Source organism: Aethalodelphis obliquidens, unplaced genomic scaffold (assembly GCF_003676395.1).
Source record: "Aethalodelphis obliquidens isolate GAN/ISIS:26980383/991018 unplaced genomic scaffold, ASM367639v1 scaffold6, whole genome shotgun sequence".
NCBI lineage: Eukaryota > Metazoa > Chordata > Mammalia > Artiodactyla > Delphinidae > Aethalodelphis > Aethalodelphis obliquidens.
In genome coordinates this window covers 67130296-67154067 of record NW_020837950.1, presented here as the reverse complement: position 1 = coordinate 67154067, position 23772 = coordinate 67130296, and positions in this window count along the sequence as shown.

The following is a 23772-nucleotide window of genomic DNA, read 5'->3' as shown; positions in this document are numbered from 1 at the left end:
TTCCTTTGTGCTAGACAGCAAGTAATGGGCAGTGTGGAGATAGAAAGTTAGCAATGGGGGAGGTGTAAAGAGAATGGAGACAGTTTGAAGTAGTTACGGCAGTTGCTTCAATATGCCATTTTAAGATTCCGTGTCTGTTAGCAGCTGCCTTTCCCATCAATGAGCGAATCTCTTTTTGCTCTTTCATGAAATGATACTAGGCAGAAAAGAACTGAACTACCCCCATAGAATTTTGTCATTCAGCACAGTAGTTATAACAGTATATTCTTACCCTCAAGGCTGTACCTGGCTTGGGAATTTTTCTCAGTTTGTACAAAATGCAGTCAATCAAGTTAAAAAGGAGGGAAACTTTGATATACTTTTATCATCGCTTAAATTAAATATAAGGTTTTTATTTTCAATCCTGAACAAATAAAATTTAATATTTCTATGTGAGGAAAAATTAAATAAAATTTTAAAAAACAGCAAAAAAAACAGATTACCAGCAGCACTGGCTCCTATAATAACCATCTATAAAATACCACCTGAAAGACTCAATGTCTATTCTAAGGGCTGCTGGATTGTTAACGAGTAATTCATGACAATTTGCTACTTAAATGCAAGTATGAATAAACATTATTACATTAAGTGTGTTAAACCATAAAGAGAACAGATAAGCAAGAGTTAAAAGTAATAGGAAGAAATAATGTAATAAGTCAATCAAATTAGCATGAGCCTAACATAAGTACCTTTTATACCTTTTGTGCCATCAAACAAAAGCCACTGTTTAGCTATCTAAAGTGACTTAGACCAATGTGCATTTATCTCCTTTTAATACATTAAAATTTATTATGCAAAGAATAAGTCTATTTATTCATCTACAGATAACAGGTGTTCAAGAGATTTAGCCAGTTCCCCAACCTTCTTTAAGTAAAGTCTCTCTAGACTTGAAACATAAAGATGAAATCAGCAGCTTTACCTAACTCTTAGACTTATGTATTAAATGCAACTACATAATTTTTAAAGGTAAGAAATCTCTATTTAAATATTTAATACCTTGTTTTTATACGATTTATATATAATGAAATGCTATAATTATAAAAATCTTTAGTTCTTCAGACAGTGGGATAACTGTGTTTATTTCACTATTATGTAACTACAGCACAGAAAAATGAGTTATATATATTTGCTGTTGGCTTTAATTTTGAACCTATACACATATTGCTCACATAGTTATCTAAGTGCCTCCACAAATATATAACTTTTCCCAAAGTTAACTGAAAATTATTCTAGAACAAAGCACAAGTCTAAACACATAATAGATGCACAATAAACACTTTTTAATTTATTTTGAGATTATATTTTATAAATAATTAACTAAAATTATTTATGTAGGTAAATCCTAGAGTTGCAGCTGAGAAAGCAATAAGTAGTGCTCTAAATATTGCCCATATAATAGTTTTCAAACAACTTAAATCGAAGAAATAAATCTAAAGTTATTTTCTTAAATTCTTGTAAAGTGTTCGTAAGTATACCATTATTGTTCACATATACTTAGAGAATAATGAAAATGCGTTCATTGGACATAGATAAAATAGAAGTTTATTTAGAGGTATGTATATATTGATTTCTACACATTTCTATACAAAATGATTTTCCTTTTTATATTGCATCACCACTAAAATGATCAAGATGTTTAAACTAAATTTGCAACCTAGTAAATGACTGCAAATACTGCTGCTTCATAATCAAAGTCATCTTTTCCAACCTTAGATTTTTTTGCTATGTCACCATGACAATTAATATACTACAAGATAAAATCTATGCCCTTAAACACCAAATGGTTCACCTTCTGTTAGATTACAGTGTTAGCTTTTGATAATAAAATATGGGATTTTTTCTTACCTGAATTTCCCTAATTTGAAAAGGCATGTTGTTAAACCTAATAGGAAGCAAGTTAAAATGTTCAGCTATATGCTTCTCACTATAGGTTGTTATTCCTAATAAATCATTATTAATAGTTTATATATGTGTGATGATGATATTATTATTGGAATAATTATCAAATTGTCAAAATATCAATGGCATTTTTAACAGAACTAGAATTAAAAAAATGAAATTTGCATGGAAACACAAAAGACCACAAATAGCCAAAATGATCTTGAGAAAGAAGAATGGAGCTGGAGGAATCACACTCCCTGACTTCAGACTATACTACAAAGCTAGAGTAACCCAAACAGAATGGTACTGGAATAAAAACAGACACATAGATCAACGGAACAGTATAGAAAGCACAGAAATAAATCCACACACTTATGGTCAATTAATCCATGAAAAAGGATCCTTTAAGAATATACAATGGAGAGAGGACAGTCTCTTCAGCAAGTGGTGCTGGGAAAACTGAATAGCCACATGTAAAAGAATGAAGTTAGAACATTCTCTAATACCATATACAAAAATACACTTAAAATGGATTAAAGACCTAAATGTAAGACAAGACACTATAAAACTCCTAAAGGAAAACAAAGGTAGAACTCTCTTTGGTATAAATCTCAGCAATATTTTTTTGGATCCATCTCCTAGAGAAATGGAAACAAAAGCTAAAATAAACAAATGAGACCAAACTAAACTTAAAAACTTTTGCACAGCAAAGGAAACCATAAACAAAATGACAAAACAACCTACAGAATGGGAGAAACTATTTACAAACATGCAACCCACAAGTGATTAATCTGCAAACTATGTAAACAGCTCATGCAGCTCAATATATAAAAAAAAAAACAAACAACCCAGTCAAAAAATGGGCAAAAGACCTAAATATACATTTCTCCAAAGAAGACATACAGATGGCCAACAGGCACATGAAAAGGTGCTCAAAATCGCTAATTATCAGAGAAACGCAAATCAAAACTACCATGAGGTGTCACCTCACACTAGTGGCAATGACTATCATCCAAAAGTCTACAAATAATAAATGCTAGAGATGGGACTGAGTTTAAAGACTCTGGGCACAGAGTTAATAAATGATGAACCAGATTCTGGTAAAGACAATGTTCAGGCAGCTAAGAGAGGTAGTGAAGAAAAGAAGCAGTCATATAATTGGTGACGCATAAAATAATACAGTTTATACCATGGGACAGAAGTAACCCACAGTGAGACACATAATGCTTACAGTAGCTGTCTTTGTTTGGATGCTGATTATTTTATTAATTTTTAAGAATTTTCTTTGTTTTATTAATTTCTATATCACAATTTATATCATTGCATTTACAGTATCTCATAAAGAGACTTTTCCAAGGTTTGCAAATCCTTTGAAAAAAGGTAATGTCCACAGTATGCTGACTTTATCCACAAAAAAGGGAAAGCATCAAAATCCCTAGACATCCACCCAGCTGTTTCTAGCTTCTGTTACATTTACACTGATTTATCTAGCATGGCATATAATTAGTTGTTTGGGTTATTGAATAAAGCCTGACTATACTTGATTATGATTCAGAACACATCATTTATATTGTCATTATGAAGGCAGTTTTGGGCCAAGGTGCATATCAAGTTCTTTTTGCTGAGGAAAACATGTAAAAAAAAATGGTACATAGCCTTCTCCAAAACACTATAAATTATTTGCTGTATGTCCTTAATGAAAACATTGTGTTTTTAATTAAAAATAAATGGGGGGCTTCCCTGGTGGCGCAGTGGTTGAGAGTCCGCCTGCCGACGCAGGTGACACGGGTTCGTGCCCTGGTCTGGGAAGATCCCACATGCTGCAGAGCGGCTGGGCCCGTGAGCCATGGCCGCTGAGCCTGCGTGTCCAGAGCCTGTGCTCCGCAACGGGAGAGGCCACAACAGTGAGAAGCCCGCATAACGCAAAAAAAATAAAAATAAATAAAAAATTTAAAAAAAAAAAGGGCTTAGAGAGTTCTCCTAAAATAACCCTATCCATGTAACAACATCTGCCTGTAGAAGTTTTTCACAGCCTTTAACTCAAAGTCCATGTTTATGGAAATTTTCCTCTTAAATTTAGTCAAAATAATGAAATTAATTCATATTTACAATGCATATGACATACATATATAGTTGCATCTACTTGTAATAGTGGACACTATAAATATTTGTTAAAGAGCAAAAGAAAGGGAGGAGGTGGGTATAGCGCTGATATGGATTGTATCCTTTAGGATCAAGGTTTTAATATATGTCATCGTTTTGCAACGTATAACTATTTCACACCAAATCTAAGATAATATATTTATTCATCATTCTCTCTCTTAGTTTTCTAGACTATTTTCCAGGCCTTTTTTTTTTCAATCTCTAATAAAATACCTCCTGATTCCAAAGTAGCTGAAGTTAGTTTTATTTTAAAAACAGCAGGGGTACATGTGAAGGCATGACTGGCAGGAAAATGTTTAAGAAAATTTTTATCTACAGTCAGCCCAGAAATCTAATTTCAGTAGAATATCTTATGAAAGTTATAAATATGAGACCAAATTTACCTTATAATTTTCCTTCCAAGGTTTCAATAAAAAGTCACAGAATAGTTTAGAAGTCATAAAAGTCTTTAATTTACGTATCAATGCCTGCCTTCATTTGGGCTAGAAATCTACCTAGAACGCATGCAAAGCATTTCCCAATTGCTCATACCAGCTACACGGTGACAGGAGCTCTGAGATTAACTGCTTTAAGGCTAAACCTGACTCTGCTATTCTAAAGGTCAGACAAAGCTAAAAGTATGTGAAGACTCTATGGAAGCAGTTAACTACTACAAAGTACTACAATAAATTAGTTAAAATTTGCTGGTAACTTCTTTTTATTAACTAGACTGTTAGAGTTTTGGTATATTATATTATTCTTGTGTATTTTGGAATGACACCAGCTCCCTTTTTTTTTCTTTTTTTTTGCAGTACACGGGCCTCTCCCTGTTGTGGCCTCTCCCGTTGCGGAGCACCGGCTCCGGACGCGCAGGCTCAGCGGCCATGGCTCATGGGCCCAGCCGCTCCGCGGCATGTGGGATCTTCCCGGAACGGGGCACGAACCTGTGTCCCCTGCATCGGCAGGCGGACTCTCAACCACTGCACCATCAGGGAAGCCCATTTTTTATTGGGAAAATTAATTTAGGATTTTTAGCCCCAGCATTATTGCTGCTCCATGAGGGAGACAATGCTAGTTCATTTACTGAAAGAATATGTAATTAAATGGAAATTACAAGATAAATTTTATACCTGAGTGTAATCAGTATAAAGGTAGTCTCCAATTTGCCATTGCTGCCTGCTATTCTTGGCTAGTACCTATGTCGTCCAAAAGCATCCTTGAAGTGAACAATATAAGAGCTAAGATCATTCATGGGCTCTGCTTTTTCAAACACCTGAATCTGTCCTTAAATTGAATGTTTTCTACAAGAAGCATGTCAAGATCCCAGTTTATGAGCTGATACAGAGGTCAGTTACTTCTACAAATTAGGGTACATCTAAAACTAATTATCACAAATTTTCATCTGTGATATAAAATGTCTGCTGCAAAAGTGCAGTGTCACTTTGCCTGTCTGAATTAGGCAAAACTCATGAAAAGTTCAGAGTCATGGACACTGTTATGAATAGGATCACCTCTATGACTGCATACTTAAAAACACAACTGAAGATTGCCGAACTGGGTAAGAAAAGCACAGCAAATGTGGCCGGAACTTCTATTTGGTAAGAATTATTTACAAGAATCGAGAAAAGTTAGCATTCCAGGGGGGACAAAGTTACGACCAGGAGAGTTCCCAGATTCAATATTCTGCTATCTGGAAAACAGACTCCCTATGATTTAACTTTTTGTCAATCTTCATCTAAACTGGTTTCTTAAAGTGTGGTGCTTGTGTGTCCTAATTCATGGGCTAAAAGGCCAAGCACCTATATTCAAGTGAACAGTTACGGAAGTGACTGTGGGCTAGTTTATGTGATTATTTAAATATAAAAAAACAGCAACAAATTAGCTCTCCTGGACATGTTATATCACTAGTGCAGATAAGGAAGTAGTCCTCAAGACCACAAGTTTCTTCTTTTTGTTTTTCAAAGCAAGTTTCTATAGCCTCTTGCCCGCAGAAAATAGCAAGGAAAAAAAATCAGCTGTCAAGACTGACAATTTGTAATAATTAACATCATGAACAACAGACAGCTTTCCTTACTCCTACTCACTAAGCAAAGTATTCAAAGTCATTGAAACTGTTTGAGAGATAATAAGGACTAAAAAACTTGCAGGTGTTACACACAGAGGCAATGAGCAATGCAGTCATTATACCATTCTAATTCCAACCAAAACAATCTCCCAAACAGTTGCAGAAGAACTTTTAATGGTGTCTCACTTTAAGGAGGAAGGTTCTTAAGTGTAGCCTTGAGCCATAAATCTTTGGAAGGAAGATTAGCAGGCAGTTTTTGGTCTCATAGTTGTAATCTTTATGGGTGATTCTACCTGAAATTTGGCTTCTGTCTAGCTATATCTCGGATCCCTTTGAACACCTGTGTGCCTGAGATTTGCTGCGAGGGTGCCATTGCCATTTTCAGGAGAAGAATTATGCCAGCTGCTTTGGAATTGGTAAGGGATCTATTTGAGACAGAAAGAAGTCTAGGAAATGACTGAGGGAGAAAGCATATAATCTAGTTTACGAGTCATGCTTTTCATGTCACATAGATGGAATTTTCTTTCCCAGGGTTGTCTTTTTGAATTCCTCCTTGAAATAGCAGCAGTACTGAATTCTGATGAAACAACACCTGTTTCAACCCCAGGGCAACATTTTGGCCAGTAATCCTTTTGGATACTGATTCATTCGAGTCTGCTAAATAATTAGTCAACTTCCCTAGTTGATTTCCATTCCTATGGGCAATGCTAACTCTTCTCTGATTTGAATCGGTTTACAATTCCAGAATATAGTATCTAACAAATGCGATCCAAGTTTAAAAATACAATTTCCTTTTTAAAAGAATTGTTAAAGAAATACTTAATTTAAAAATTTTTGTGTTATGAAAAGTGAAAACACACCAAGGTATTTATATTACGTTTATTTATGTATTATTTATTATATTTATATATGTATTTATATGCTGCAACATATCACTGGCAAAAATAAAAATATAATCTAGGATTCTTCAGAAATGAATGTAGCAATGTGTTCTTATTATGACAGTGTCTATATTATTATTTTGTATATCTTTTGTTATTTCAATGTAATCACTTAGTTGAAAATGACATAAATGATGATGATGTGTATTTGTTGATTTCCTATGAATTGCTTAGTCCATCGACAACATCCTGGCCCAAGTGGTACTGACAATAAACATGTTCTATGAGCTAAATTCAATTACATAATTTTAAAGAAATTAGGAGATTTCCATATAGTAGTACATAAATATTAATCTGCACATGTCATCTATAAATCTTTGTGAATATAAAACTGATGCTTTTGTCATGTAAACTGATGCTTTTATATATTTGACATACATACTTTATTCAATATACTAAAGAGACTTACAAATAATTAAAAACCTTTAAGTCTTTCACATTATATCTATAAAATACTCAAAAGATGGATCTCAGAAAATACAGCTAAACTCAGTTACATTTCTGAGTACAAAATTTAGACACAATGTAACAAAATGGGGATAATAATAATTTTAAAAGAGATTCAACTGAAATATTACATTTTCTCAACCTTGTTAAGCAATCACACAATCAGGGACATTCACTGGCTCTTTGATCATTCCATTCTCTGCAACCTGCCTCCTGTATTTCTATTCGAACTCTTGCAGAGATCTTCAGTGGAGTTCTTTTTAAAAGATCCAACAGAAATGACATGCAGCAGAGAACTATAAAAACTGCATTGAACTATATCTGATCCACTTTGAGGAACATTAGGCAGGTAGAATAGCTATTCCATAGAAGTGTACATGATGATACAAAATACACTTCAATAACTGTTAACAAGACATTTCGAATAGTGTGTTTTACTTTCATCTATATTATAATAAAAAACATAAGATTAAACTTTTAAATATTGGCTTATGTCTAGAATAGAGACAGAGAGAGAAGTAGAGACAGATAAGACTAAGTTACAAGATCACTGGGAAAAACATTTTTTAGATTGCTCTTTTAGACAATGGTTATTTTAATCAGTGTGTTTGGGGATGAATTGAAATTTTGTTGCTAGTTCTCTATTTTAAATTTTATAAGTGACATATACTATATATACTAAAGACATTAAAATAAAATTAATAAATGTGATAAGAAAGGTAAGATACTAATGCCTTAATTATTTTTAAAATAAAGAAAACTATAATTCTGTGCAACTTTTAAATTTAATATTCTAACCCATATTATTAAATTATATTTTTAGTATTTCATGTGTTTACACTGTTAAAATGCTGACATTTAAAAATTAAAAAGAATAGCCACTATCATGTGGAAAAAAAATCAGATTTGAATGACAATTAAACATTTTAAATAATTTACCTGAAATTATGACAATCAAGTATCAAATGTTTTTTTCATATACAGCCTCTAAGTTACCAAAGATTGCACTGCAATAAATTAAAGTTCATGAAATTTTAACATAATATTTGAATATTAACATTGTTATCTTCTTACTATTATGATTTCCAAAAATGACTATTTCTTTTTAAAATAAAAGAAAAATATACTTACACAAATTAGCAATTTAAAGTTTCCTGACTGTTCAGATCCTGTGAAATGGGTTTTACTCTCTGAGTCTGGATCCCATGTGAAAATGCCACTAGCGTAACAAACCAAAATACCATTCTGAAATGTATTTCAAATGGAGTATTGGTTATTATTACAGTAACTGTAGATGCTGTCTGTTGTTTATTTCAAACTAAGCTGTTCTGAGACTGACCCGGTAAGAGATCTGGAAAACTGTTAGTAATTTCTTTGATCATATTAGTCATGTTTACAACACAGTCATCTCCCAGTTATAGAGGCAATGCTTATGGAATTCACCTATTTTATCTGATACTACACAGTAACTTAGCATGGTTTTTATTCAGAATTCTCTTAGCTCATCTTTACTGGAAGAAACAATGTTGTCTTCATTTCAATGTAGAATATCATTGTTTGAGGTATAAAGCTCTTCTGTGAGTATAATTCCAATGTAATCTCAGTGACGTCCAACAGTTAGTGAAGTATGTGTTTCTTTTCTCTTGCACCATGAAACAAATATATAATATTTAATATTATATAAATGTTGAATATAATGTAATGTAAAATAATATAAAATTTTCTTCTGGTACACTACACAATGAAAAACTGGATACATTTAATAAGTACCATTGCACTATGCTTTGATTTGGAAGAGTTTGTATTATACCAAGCTCTAACATAGTTATGCCACTTTTGATTAAAAATGTATATCCTTATTTTTCATTCATTTTAAGTGAATACATTCTTCAGTGTTTTGGAGACCTACAGCCACTTGGAGTGTATTCTCAGAGGGTTCAAAACATAACATGAGACTTCTTTTACTTTGATATTTTATTTTATGGCAGCTATAACAAATAACCTGAGGTGGTACTCTTCCATGATAAGGGAATATTAATTCCCAGGAACAGATGTGAATTTCTCAGTTTTACTACCAGGTACAATTTGGAAAATACAGTTGCTATTTTTTTTTTTTTTTCACAATTTCACTTTTGTTCTTCTGACTCGGCCCTGGCTACATAGCTAGAGACGGGATATATCTTTGATGAAATTTTTGAATTGGACTGTTTAAAGGTCACTATCAAATAGTTTTTGTTTATTTGCTGTTGTGTTTAACGTCCAAGCATTTTTTGACAATAACATATTAGAGACACTTAGATACATTTGTAATTTATGACCAAATACAAAGTTTTAGGGCAACTGCAAAGGTTACCGTAAACAGTCTACACAAAACTTCTCTCATTTCTGACACCAATTGCAATTTGGGGAGCAGGGTTTACAAAGCTGCCTTTGGGTTTGATAAGTCTCTAGAGGGACTCACGGAACTCGGACCTATTACACTTCTAACATCCTCAACTCACGGAGTTACAGACCTGCTACTTTCCCAGCATCAGTATGTGACAATACACATTAAGTATTGGTAACGAGGGAAGCTCTCCAGTCTGGTGTCCGGAGTTTTTACCGGGGCTCAATCACATATTACCCTTGTGACTGACTCTTAGTCTTCAGCTGCTCTGGAGACTGAGTTAAAACTTTTATTTTCTAGTCTCTTCTGGAGGCAGAACTGATACCATGTAGCCAAATGCCCCAAACATGAAACACATTATTAGACTGTCCTTTGGCCAAAGCCCCCAGGCAAACAAAGGCACTTCTCAGGAAGAATGTTCAATGGCCTACAGATCACCTTGAGGACAAAAGCCAGATCTACCTTTGGTAAGGTTAATTTTTCACCACCTAGCAAATAAAATAACTAAACCTAAAACAGACACATTTAAGTCAGCAAAAGTTTGATGTAATAATTTTCATTACCATTTCTCCCGTACTTGATATTTCTGATAATTTCTTTGTCTTAATGCACAATTAGAGTAAAATCATGATATAATTAAAGGAAACTGCATAGCATACTATTGAGACCTTTCACTATGGATTTAGATGGTCCTAGTTTTGCATCTCAGTTCAGTTTTTAAAAATCTGGAGAAGAACATGTTTCCATCCTCTGTTTCCAGAATCAGCCCTTCATTTAAAGGGAAATTCTCACCAGTACATCTCTCAAATCTTACTTCATGAAGATACTTTTCTATTGGTTTTATCCACAAGGAAGTACATATAGGAAAAGCAGAGACCATAACAAACATTCTTTTCCAATTCTTTTTCCTTTCTTCCTTCTCTATCTCCCCTTTCTCCAAATAGAACCTCTTTCTTCTCTATTAACTAGAGTCAAGTAACTAGTGAATGAATCTTGTAGATTTCCATCATCCAACACAAAACCCACAATCAATAAATGAGTAGAGGAGCTTCAAGATGGCGGAAGAGTAAGACGTGGAGATCACCTTCCTCCCCACAAATACATCAGAAATACACCTACATGTGGAAGAGCTCCTATAGAACACCCACTGAATGCTGGCAGAAGACCTCAGACCTCCCAAAAGTCAAGAAACTCCCCATGTACCTGGGTAGGGCAAAAGAAAAAACAGAGACAAAAGAATAGGGATGGGACCTGCACCAGTGGGAGGGAGCTGTGAAGGTGGAAAGGTTTCCACATACTAGGAAGCCTCTTCACTGGCGGAGACGGGGTGTAGAGGTGGGGAGAAGCTTCAGAGCCACGGAGGAGAGTGCAGCAACAGGGGTGCAGAGGGCAAAGTGGAGAGATTCCCACACGGAGGATCGGTGCCGACCAGCACTCACCAGGCTGAGAGGCTTGTCTGCTCACCCACCAGGGCGGGCAGGGGCTGGGAGCTGAGGCTCGAGCTTCAGAGGTCAGACCCCTGGGAGAGGACTGGGGTTGGCTGCGTGAACACAGCCTGAAGGGGGCGAGTGTGCTCTCGTGCAGATCAATATCAAAAAAAACAAACAACCCAATCCAAAAATGGACAGAAGACATAAATAGACATTTCTCCAAAGAAGATATACAATTGCCAACAAACATATGAAAGAATGCTCAACATCATTAATCATTAGAGAAATGCAAATCAAAACTACAATGAGATATCATCTCACGCCAGTCAGAATGGCCATTATCAAAAAATCTACAAACAATAAATGCTGGAGAGGGTGTGGAGAAAAGGGGACCCTCTTGCACTGTTGGTGGGAATGTAAACTGATATAGCCACTATGGAGAACAGTATAGAGGTTCCTTAAAAAACTAAAAATAGAACTACCATAAGACGCAGCAATCCCACTACTGGACATATACCCTGAGAAAACCATAATTCAAAAAGAGTCATGTACCAAAATGTTCATTGAAGCTCTATTTACAATAGCCAGGACATGGAAGCAACCTAAGTGTCCATCAACAGATGAATGGATAAAGAAAATGTGGCACATATATACAATGGAATATTACTCAGCCATAAAAGGAACGAAACTGAGTTATTTGTAGTGAGGTGGGTGGACCTAGAATCTGTCATACAGAGTGAAGTAAGTCAGAAAGAGAAAAACAAATACTGTGTGCTAACACATATATATGGAATCAAAAAAAAAAACAAGGTCACGAAGAACCTAGGGGCAAGACGGGAATAAAGATGCACACCTACTAGAAAATGGACTTGAGCATACGGGGAGGGGGAAGGGTAAGCTGGGACAAAATGAGAGAGTGGCATGGACATATATATACTACCAAATGTAAAATAGATAGCTAGTGGGAAATAGCCGCATAGCACAGGGAGATCAGCTCGGTGCTTTGTGACCACCTAGAGGGGTGAGATAGGGAGGGTGGGAGGGAGGGAGACACAAGAGGGAAGAAATATGGGGATATATGTATATGTATAAGTGATTCACTTCATTATAAAGCAGAAACGAACACACCATTGTAAAGCAATTTTACTCTAATAAAAAAAAATTTTAAAAATAAATGAGTAAATAAATAGCAAACAAGTTTGAGAATATAAAGGTACATCACCTCAAACAACAAAGGATTTCAGAAAGACAAGAAAGAGACAAATGATACTACAGAAATTTGGAAAAGGTTACTAATATGAAATATACACAAGAAGACATACAAAAATATTAAAGCACAAAAAGATGCTCATCTTCACAAATAAGTAGAGAAATACAAATTATACTGAGGAAAAAAAAATGTGTTTTTTGCAAGATAGATTTCCAAGAACACACAGTCTTGAATGTGGTTTTTGGGGTGAGATGTTGACATTGCCTTCTGATGTATCCCCAAGGATTTACGTGTTATTTTGCATATAACAGACACTCAATAAATTTTCATTAGCGAATGAATGGATTTCAGAGTATAAATCTGGAATGGATACATTTTGTTTCTGATTAAAACTAATTCATTAGCTTTGATCATTAATCAAATGGACTATAATATTGACATTTTTCATGAAATTTGAAGAGCTCACCCTGGACATATTGCTAAATGTACATCCAATCCAGTCCTATGTAGAGGAAGCAGATTTTAGTAAATACCCACATATAATTAATGTAGTTAAACCACCACAGCAGTGAAGCTAATTTCAAAACCTTCCTATTGTAACTAACTCCTTGCATATATACATATAGGTATATAATATATACACAGATATCATTCTAGTACTGATTTATGATCCTTATAATATGGTAAGATATGTAGTAGGCTACAAAAATTAGTAAATAACAGAGATGGAAGTATAATTCTGTCTTCTTGAATCTCAGCCCATTTCTTTTCTTCCCCAGAACTAGAAATCTTTTCTTTCTAGTTAGACTCTAGAAATCTCAAAATTTATAGCCATACATACAAAGTAACATAAAAAATATTACAGTAATACGAAAAATTAAAGCAGAAATAAAACTAATTTTTCATGTATATATTTCTAAATGCTTTTCATCCAGTACTTTCTAAACACCAATGCCTAACGTATAAGATTGGAAAAGGGAAAATCAACCATGATGATGGTTTTCCCCTTTCTATTAGTAGGTTATTGTTTTTGTAGCTTAGTTCTTCAGCACTGTCAGCCTCTTTCAGAGTAGCGGCCCATCAGTGTCTTACACCACTTTCTAGGACTGCCATGCTCTTTTTTTTTTTTAATAGACTTTATGCTTTAGAGCAGTTTGAGGGTCACAGCAAAATTGAGAAGTTACAGAGATTTCTTATATACTGTTAACCACCCATATGCACAGCCTCCTCCACTATCAGTATTCTGCCCCAGAATGGCACATTTGCTGCAATCAGTGAACCTACATTGATTGATACATTATCATCCAAAGTCCACAGTTTACATTAGGGTTCACTCTTGGCTTTGCGCATTCTACAGGTTGGAATAAATGTATAATGACACATGTCTACCATTATAGTATCCTACAGAGTTGGTTCACTGCCCTAAAGATCCTCTGTGCCCTGCCTATTTACTTCTCCCCTCCCAACCGCTGACAACCAATGATCTTTTTACTGCCTTTTCCGGAACGTCATATAGTTGGAATCATACAGTGTGCATCTTTTCAGATTGGCTTCTTTCATTTACTAATATACATTTGAATTTCCTTCATGTTTTTTCATGGCTTGATAGCTCATTTCTTTTTAGTGCTTAATAATATTCCAGTCATGTTTCCTTGGATAATTGTTCTTTTAATCCCAGCAGGGCTTTCTAGTCTTTATGTTTTCACATTATACATTGCAGATTAATCTTAACCAAAAAGAAAATAATAACTGGTAGGGAATTGTTTAAAACAGAATGGACTTATAATTTAAAAGTTATTATTTACTTAAGCTTTAGTCAAATAGCTAAACCAACTTGGCTCACACTTGGTTCAAATATTTCTGTTGTTTTAGAATATCATATCCTCCTAAATTCCACTCACTGCTCTCCTAATAATTTTAATTTCAGAATCCCCCAAAACTACAGTTCTAATAAGCATGAAGGTCATATTTGGCTCTTCTACTCTACATAAAGACCTAATAAGATGAGACAGCCTTGATTTACAAGGAGACAAATGTGGACTCATATCTTTTCTTTTCTAATATTTATTTATTTATTTTGGCTGCGCCAGGTCTTAGTTGTGGCAGGTGGGACCTTCAGTGTGGCATATGGGATCCTTTGTTGTGGCATGCGGGATCTTTTGTTGTGGCATGAGGGCTCATAGTTGTGGCATGCAGGCTTCTTAGTTGTGGCATGTGGACTTCTTAGTTACGGCATGCAGGCTTTTAGTTGCAGCATGCATGCAGGATCTAGTTCCCTGACCAGGGATCGAACCTGGGCCCCCTGCATTGGGAGCACAGACTTTTACCCACCGGACCACCAGGGAATAACTGACCAAATACTTTATTATTATCATCATCACATTATTATTACTATTTGTAATTTTCATAATCATCATTATTTTATTTGTTTCCTATAAATTCAATCAAACATGCAATATATTATTCTAGAATTTTAAAATTGGGATCATAAAATACAATCTCCCCAAATAATATTTTAAAGGAACATAAGTTGTTTGATCTATTTTAATTTTTTTAATAGTAACATACATTCCTTTTTCAATGTTTGACCCAAAATGATATTTTGATAAATACTTTCTGCTGATTATTTCTGAAGAATAAACAATATTTTTCTAGGTAAAATTTCATTAAGTACTCATGACTTCATAATATTTATCTTTAAAAAGAAATGTTAGGAATTCTTAAAAACTGAGCATTATTTTTTTCTGGCTTATATATTAAATTTCACTTACAGGTATTATGAAATAAATATAGTATGTCTATAAAATATTTGAATTGTGTTGTTTGATCAGTCTAAACCAATAAAACATATTGTAGTAGAACATTTCTATAGTCATTCAATCACCAGAGAAAATTAATAATTATTAAGAAAACATTAAGAAGTTATCAAACCACTTCTTACAAAAGAAATGTATTCTAGTTTTAACTTTCTAAAATAAAGTTAGCTCCCACTACCTAAATTCTCTGTTGAACTCTGGCACAAAGGCTTGCAAAATGCAAAATACGTTACATGTTCATGGAAATATATAAAATGATTCTGTTTCTTCTTCAAGTCTAGGCAGAAAGTTGTTGAATATATTTTTCTCTATAATGTAGTTATGTTGACAATAATATAGATTGCTTTATGTAACACCAACATTGTTTTTCACAACTCAAGATGTCCTGGGTTAATTCAGCCTCTATTGATTTTATATACTTTGAACAATTCTCTCTCTCAATCTCTCTCCCCCTCCTCCCTTTCTACCTCCATCTCTCTGTCTCTGTCTTTTTCTCCATTACTCTGCACTACATTTGTGTATTCAGACACACATATATACCAAGTAATACATTGATTTTCTTTCCTCTTCTTGACCTAACTACTGTAACCATATAACCTAATAAAAATTTGGTTAAGAAAAGAATGTAAGACAATTCATTAAGACATTACATGGGAGAACCTCTACAATATAATTATTCTCCAGTTTGTCATTTGCCCACCCCAGAGTATGGGATTTGATTATAATGCAACTGTGCCCCTCCTACCTGTCTCGTTGGGGTTCCTTCTTTATATCTTTAGTTGTACAGATCTTTTCTGGTAGGTTTCAGTCTTTTCCATATGGTTGTTCTGCAGTTAGTTGCCTCTTCAATAACTGGTGCTGGGAAAACTGGAGAGAAACATGTAAAAGAATGAAATTAGAACATTCTTTAACACCATATACAAAAATAAACTCAAAATGGATTAAAGACCTAAATGTAACACAGGATTCTATAAAACTCAGAGGAAAACATAGGCAGAACACTCTTTGACATAAACTGCAGCAATAGTTTTTTTGGATCAGTCTTCTAAAGTAAAGGAAATAAAAGCAAAAAAAAAAAAAAACACCCAAGCTTAAAAGTTTTGCATAGCAAAGGAAACCACGAACAAAATGAAAAGACAACATACTGAATGTGAGAAAATATTTGCAAATGAGAAGACCAATAAGGGATTAATACCCAACATATATAAATAGCTCATACAACACAACATCAAAAACAAACAACCGGGCTTCCCTGGTGGCGCAGTGGTTGAGAGTCCGCCTGCCGATGCAGGGGACACGGGTTCGTACCCCGGTCCGGGAAGATCCCACATGCCGCGGAGCAGCTAGGCCCGTGAGCCATGGCTGCTGAGCCTGCATGTCCGGAGCCTGTGCTCCACAATGGGAGAGGCCACAACAGTGAGAGGCCCGTGTACCGCAAAAACAAACAAACAAACAAACAAACAAACAACCTGATTAAAAAAATGAGTAGAAGAACTAAGTAGATATTTTTCCAAAGAGAACATGCAGATGGCCAGCAGGCACACGAAAAGATGCTCAGCATTGCTAATCATCAGGAAAATGTAAATCAAAACCACAATGAGATATCATCTCACACATGTCAGAATGGCTATCATCAAAAAGAACACAAATAACAAATGTTGGCAAGTGTATGGAGAAAAGGAAACCCTTGTGCCCTATTGGTGGGAGTAGAAAGTGGTGAAGTCACTGTGGAAAACAGTATGGAGGTTTCTCAAAAAACTAAAAATAGAACTACCATATGACCCAACAATTTCACTCCTGGTTATATATCTGAAAAAAAACAAAAAACAAAACCACTAATTCAAAAAGATTCATGCACTTTAATGTTTAGAGCAACATTATTTACAATTTCCAAGATAAGGAAGCCACTTAAGTGTCCATCAACAGAAGAATGAATAAAGATGTGCTATACACACACACACACACACACACACACACACACACACAAAATGGAATAATACTCAGCCATAAGAAAAAATGAAATGTTGCCATTTCCAGCAACATGGATGGACTTGGAGGGCATTATGCTAAGTGAAATGTGAGACAAAGACAAATACAGTATGATATCACTTATATGTGGAATCTTAAAAACACAACACATTAGTGAATATAACAAAAAAAAAAGCAGACACAGATATAGAGAACAAACCAGTGGTTACCAGTGGGGAGGGGGGAGGGGGAGAAGGGCAATATAGGGTGGGAGAGTGAGAGATACAAGCAATTAGGTGTAAGGTAGGCTCAAGGATGTATTGTACAATAGGGGGAATTTAGCCAATATTTTATAATAACTGTAAATGGAAATTAACCTTTGAAATTGTATAAAAAGAATAAATAAATATTGCATTTATTTAAGTAACAATAAAATGAAAACAATGATGCCCTTTGATAGGGCACTTAAGGCAGTTATCTACTGGAAACAAAATTAATATGTAGATTAAAAAATCTGGAAATGATTATTTCATAACTGTTTATTGGTAACAATTATTTTAAATTTATGATTCAAAACCAACACATGTTAATCTTTTGTCCTATAAAATTTTAATAAGCAATACTTCTGTTTGTAGTTAAATAAAACTTCCACCAAAGGTAAAAACATTCCCCTAAAAACAATCCAGTCATTTTACACAAAACTATAGTTTAATTATTACATAGGAATGGGGAAATAAATATTGCCTGTTATAATTTTTAGAATATTACAACTTTATTGGTTTAAGCACAGAAGAAATCAATGGATATATTAAAACTTTAGTCTGTTAAATTTTCTAAATGATCTCAATTAGTTTTTTTATACTTCTAAAACATAAAAAGATATAGTAATAAAAGAGTGCCAATTAGCAAAGGAAAAAATTTTAATGCTTACTTATTAATTTTGTATTTGAGTATTATGTTCTCAAATTGTTAATTAGGATATAATCAGGTTTTATGGATGTTTTGAAAAAGGATGAGATGAACAAAATCCTAAAAGGAATTATAAACACTAAGGCAGTGTTTACATATGGGACCTGGTTTGATGATTGTGATCAGAGATTTGTTACGTAAAAAGAAAGTTTAATATAGATACTCAACCATTATGATAATAAGTAGAGTAGTCTAATCATAGATTTATTAAATATTCAAACTAATTATAATTTAAGAATTAGTCCAACTTAAGGTAACTTTTAGTTGTTACAAAATATAAACCTTTTTCTTTTATCTATTTCTACTGTGGGATATTTTAAAATATTTATTTTAAAATTATTCAAATATGAATACAAAATTTTTGCATGAAGTACAAATGGTATTAGTCTATTTATATCATTTAGAAAACCTATGTAAATCAGTGTTTTAGCAACCTCCCAGAATTTATGTTTAAAAAATAAAATATTCTCAACATATTAAATCATTTAGAGATTGAGAAAAAGCAAACATTTTCTACACGTGAAAGAAATGATCACAGTGTTACTGATATTTTCATAAATCTATGTGTTCAACAGATTGTAAGAATGTAATGTATGTAGTTAATTATTCAATTGAGGTTATTAAAAATTACTGAAATATTTTCTTGAAATTAATAAATGTTGCCAGTTATATTCTGAGCAATAGTATAGATTATCCTTGCTAATCAACAGTCAGATAATAAATATTACACCTATTGACGTCATCATTTATTGTTATTATCATTGTTAAGAGAACAACAATCAGTGGCCATTATATTAGGAAGTAATCATAATTTACTTGTTAAATAAGAATGTTAATTTAGTTTATTAAATGAATGTTTTCATTTATATAATTTTTAACTTATTCAACATTCATTTGAAGCTATGATTTAATATATGAAAGTGTTTAAAATAAAAAATACGATCTTGGGCTTCCCTGGTGGCGCAGTGGTTGAGAGTCCACCGGCCAATACAGGGGACACGAGTTCGTGCCCCGGTCCAGGAAGATCCCACGTGCCGCGGCGCGGCTGGGCCCGTGAGCCATGGCCGCTGAGCCTGCGCGTCCGGAGCCTGTGCTCCGCAATGGGAGAGGCCACAACAGTGAGAGGCCTGTGTACCGCAAAAAAAAAAAAAGAAAAAAATACGACCTTGAAATCTGAATAAAAAGAGTTGACATTTACATAAAATCTCTAAGAACCACATTATATATGTATGTACTTATTACTGTTATATAAATAATATTAATTCTATTTAAATCTGAATCGAGCTCTTTTATTGTAAAACTACATATATATTTTTAAAATGTATATGTCTATCTTCCATAACCAAAAAATAAATTTTTTATTAGGTTCTTAGATATTTTGTAAAAAGAAAGAGTCAGTGACCTGGTACTTTCTCTCTCTGGTGCAGATCATCAGTGAAAAACTTCAGTGGCCTTGTTCTGTTTGGTTCTTTCTAAGCAAATAGACAGATTTGATGAAGTCCCAAGACTTATACAGGTACAAACTTGGGTTGAACAAATAGTGCTATTGACCCATAAAGCTACGAGTAACTTCATAAGCAAAACAGTAATCATAAAACTATTCCATGACTTCCATTAAGCATGGTAGTAGTAAATAATTGTGTTTTGAAAGTGTTTATATATTAAAAAAAAGGAAAAACTGAGATCCTATCCAGTTCGTAAAAGCAAATTTGTGAAAGTCAAAACATGAAATGCAAGGTTTTTTATCAATATGAAGGCAACACTAAGTTACCTCTTGTCCAGCCTCCTAATAGTTCCTAGTGAACTCAAAGAAAAAAATTGCCTTTGTATAAGCTTACATTTTTTCAGTGATATACCACAGATAGTTACATCAACAACCTTACTATTGAAATAAAGTTCAGTGAATATTTTCTTCAATTACATATGTCTCATATTTTAAAAATTCATGTAGTTCAATTCCTGTGGGTTTTTTTTAATAATAAGGACAAACAATATTATTTTTCTTCTAGTGAGCAGTTTCTCTCTATAGCTAGGGCACAGAAAATAAAAGCCTACATTATTGCTGGCTAGAATGTCATACAGATCCATTTTTAAATCATATGTGACATGTAAACTGAGGCTTTCTTAAGCAAAAGGATTATCAACCCATACTCCAAAGAGAAAAATATATAGTACTAATTAGAAAGGTTTTTTGCTTTTTTTTTTTTAAGTATAGCTTCGAACTATTTTAACACCTGCCTATTGTTAAAGTCTTAACACTGGAATATATACTTAGAATGACTAAGTAAAGCAAGATAGCTTTGTTCCCTTTATCTACTCTTATTATTTTAAAATGCATAGTTTATATATCCAAGTAAATTGTTCTTTGTTTTCATCTTTGTCTCTTTCTCCCTTTCTTTCTGTCAGTCTTTATCTATTTCTATCACTCTGTATGCAATGTGAGTCTCAGACTGGGTATTCACGATAACTCTTGATTACCAGTGCCTGATCTGAAAATCAAATACCAGAGACAGAACTGAAGGGGAGAGAGATTCTAAATATCCATTCAGAGAGTCTCTCCTTTGCCTAATATTTTATTCTAAGTAGTGTTAGCATTTCAATATAAAATCAATCTCAGGATTGTACATTTAGCATGGAGTGTAACTGGCAGCCCTGATACAACCTTTCTCAACATCCCAATAAAAAATACAATTCAAAGGAAGTATACAATTTCCATATGATGTCTTTGAAAAGAACTAGTAAACAATCAATTCCCAATATCTAGGAGGTATTTTTACTAACTTTAATCTTCAAAAGAACTGTACTGAAAAATAAACAATTGAAAATTTCTATGCTATGCCCCTGAAGTTACCCAACAGGAATTAGGTGAAGTAATCACCCCTTTTTCTTTACTACCTCAAACACGATCCTTAGATTCCACCTGTTACTTTAGTTGGAAAGACTACGAACTCCTGACTATAAATTCTGAAAACTATTTGTCCACAGGACTTTAAATGTGTAATAATTGAATTCCTAGGGTAAACCAACTAGATCCAGTGAGGAAACATCGAAGGTTACATTATGAAGTGAGATATACTGTGCTTTTCAAAAATTAAAACTGTTTAAGTAAGCCAGATGATTTAAAACAGGCATGCTTTCTATGATCTATATATGTGTTTTTAAATGAAACAGGCAGCGGAGCTAAGATTCAATTGTGCCTCACAATGGCAAATCTACAGAAACTAGATACTTGCCAGATGTTGGGAAAGAAATGCTGTACCTATCAGAGTGCTTTTATGTGAACATCTGAAAAGATTATTGTACCAGCATAAATGTGAGTACCAAATGGATCCATGGCAATACAGACATCCTATGCAATGATACACAGTCTCTCAAGGTTGAAAACTCCTCGTTCTGTGATAAGTTAAAGAAAAAACAAATCACCCGTACATAGATAGTACTGGGAACGCAGAAAACTAAGAGGCTAAAAAGACTTCCCTGAAGACTGAAAGGAAAAATAGGCTGGTGAGGGAACTCCCTGGTGGTCCAGTGGTTAGGACTCGGCACTCTCAATGCCAGGGCTCTGGGTTCAATTCCTGGTCTATGAAATAGGTTTATTTACTACATAAACTTATTTATGTAGGAAACTGAATATGATTTATAATTGTGTGGCATTACTCTGTGAAAAAAAATAGAAGATATAAATAGGAAAATTGAGATTAAACATACAAATCAAAAGCAAACAAGAGAATGATATTGAATGGAATTAGTTCTACTATGCTACTTGACTCATTAAAAGTGACAAATTCTATTTATGTAGTGGAACAAGAATTGGGATAAAAATGATTGCAAAGCCCCTCCCCTCCGAAAAGATTAATACCAGAATTAAAAGCAACATTGGAGGTACAAGAAGAGAATTTTAACAGTAGAAACTGGAGTTAACATAATGATGGAAAACTAAAAACTACCAGTAAAAATGCAGATAGAAATGACAACATAGACAGGAGGGGGAAGATAGCGGAAGAGTAAGATGCAGAGATCACCTTCCTCCCCACAGATACATCAGAAACACATCTACACGTGGAACAATTCCTACAGAACATCCACTGAAGGCTGGCAGAAGATCTCAGACCTCCCAAAAGGCAAGAAACTCCCCACGTCCCTGGGTAGGGCAAAAGAAAAAAGAATAAACAGAGACAAAAGAATAGGGACAAGACCTGCACCAGTGGGAGGGAGGCGTGAAGAAGGAAACGTTTCCACACACTAGAAGCCCCTTCGTGGGCGGAGACTGAGGGTGGAGGGGGGAGCTTCGGGGCCATGGAGGAGAGTGCAGCCACAGGGGTGAGGAGGGCAAAGCAGAGAGATTCCCGCACAGAGGATCGGTGCCGACCAACACTCACCAGACCGAAAGGCTTGTCTGCTCACACGCCGGGGTGGACGGGGGCTGGGAGCTGAGGCTCCAGCTTCAGTCAGAGCGCCAGGAGAGGACTAGGGTTGGCGGCATGAACACAGCCTGAAGGGGTTAGTGCATCACGGCTAGCCAGGAGGGAGTCCGGGGAAAAGTCTGCACCTGCCGAAGAGGCAAGAGACTTTTTCTTCCCTCTTTGTTTCCTGGTGCGCGAGGAGAGGGGATTAAGAGCGCGGCTTAAAGGAGCCCCAGAGACAGGTGTGAGCCGTGGCTAAAAGCGTGGACCTCAGAGACGGGCATGAGACGCTAAGGCTGCTGCCGCCGCCACCAAGAATCCTGTGTGTGAGCACAGGTCACTATCCACACCTCCCTTCCAGGGACCCTGTGCAGCCTGCCACTGCCAGGGTCCCGGGATCCAGGGACAACTTCCCCGGGAGAATGCACGTTGCGCCTCAGGCTGGTGCAACGTCCCGCCGGCCTCTGCCGCCGCAGGTTCGCCCGCATCTGTGCCCCTCCCTCCCTGCCGCCTGAGTGAGCCAGAGCCCCCTGAAGCAGCAGCTCCTTTAACCCCGTCCTGCCTGAGCGGAGAACAGACGCCCTCCGGCGACCTACATGCAGAGGCGGGGCCAAATCCAAAGCTGAACCCCGAGAGCTGTGCGAACAAACAAGAGAAAGGGAAATCTCTCCCAGCAGCCTCAGAAGCAGCGGATTAAATCTCCACAATCAACTTGATGTACCCTGCATCTGTGGAATACCTGCATCTGTGGAATAGACAACGAATCATCCCAAATTGAGGAGGTGGACTTAGCAAGATTTATAATTTTTTCCCCTTTTCCTCTTTTTGTTAGTGTGTATGCTTCTGTGTGAGATTTTCTCTCTATAGCCTTCCTTTCACCATTTGTCCTAGGTCTCTATCTGTCTGCTTTTTTTGTGTTTTTTACTTTTTAAAAAACCTTTTTTCTTAATAATTATTTTTTTATTTTAATAACTATTTTATATTACCTCACTTTATTTGATTTTATTTTATCTCCTTTCTTCCTTTCTTCCTTCCTTCCTTCCTTTCTTTCTTTCTTTCTTTCTTTCCTTTCTTT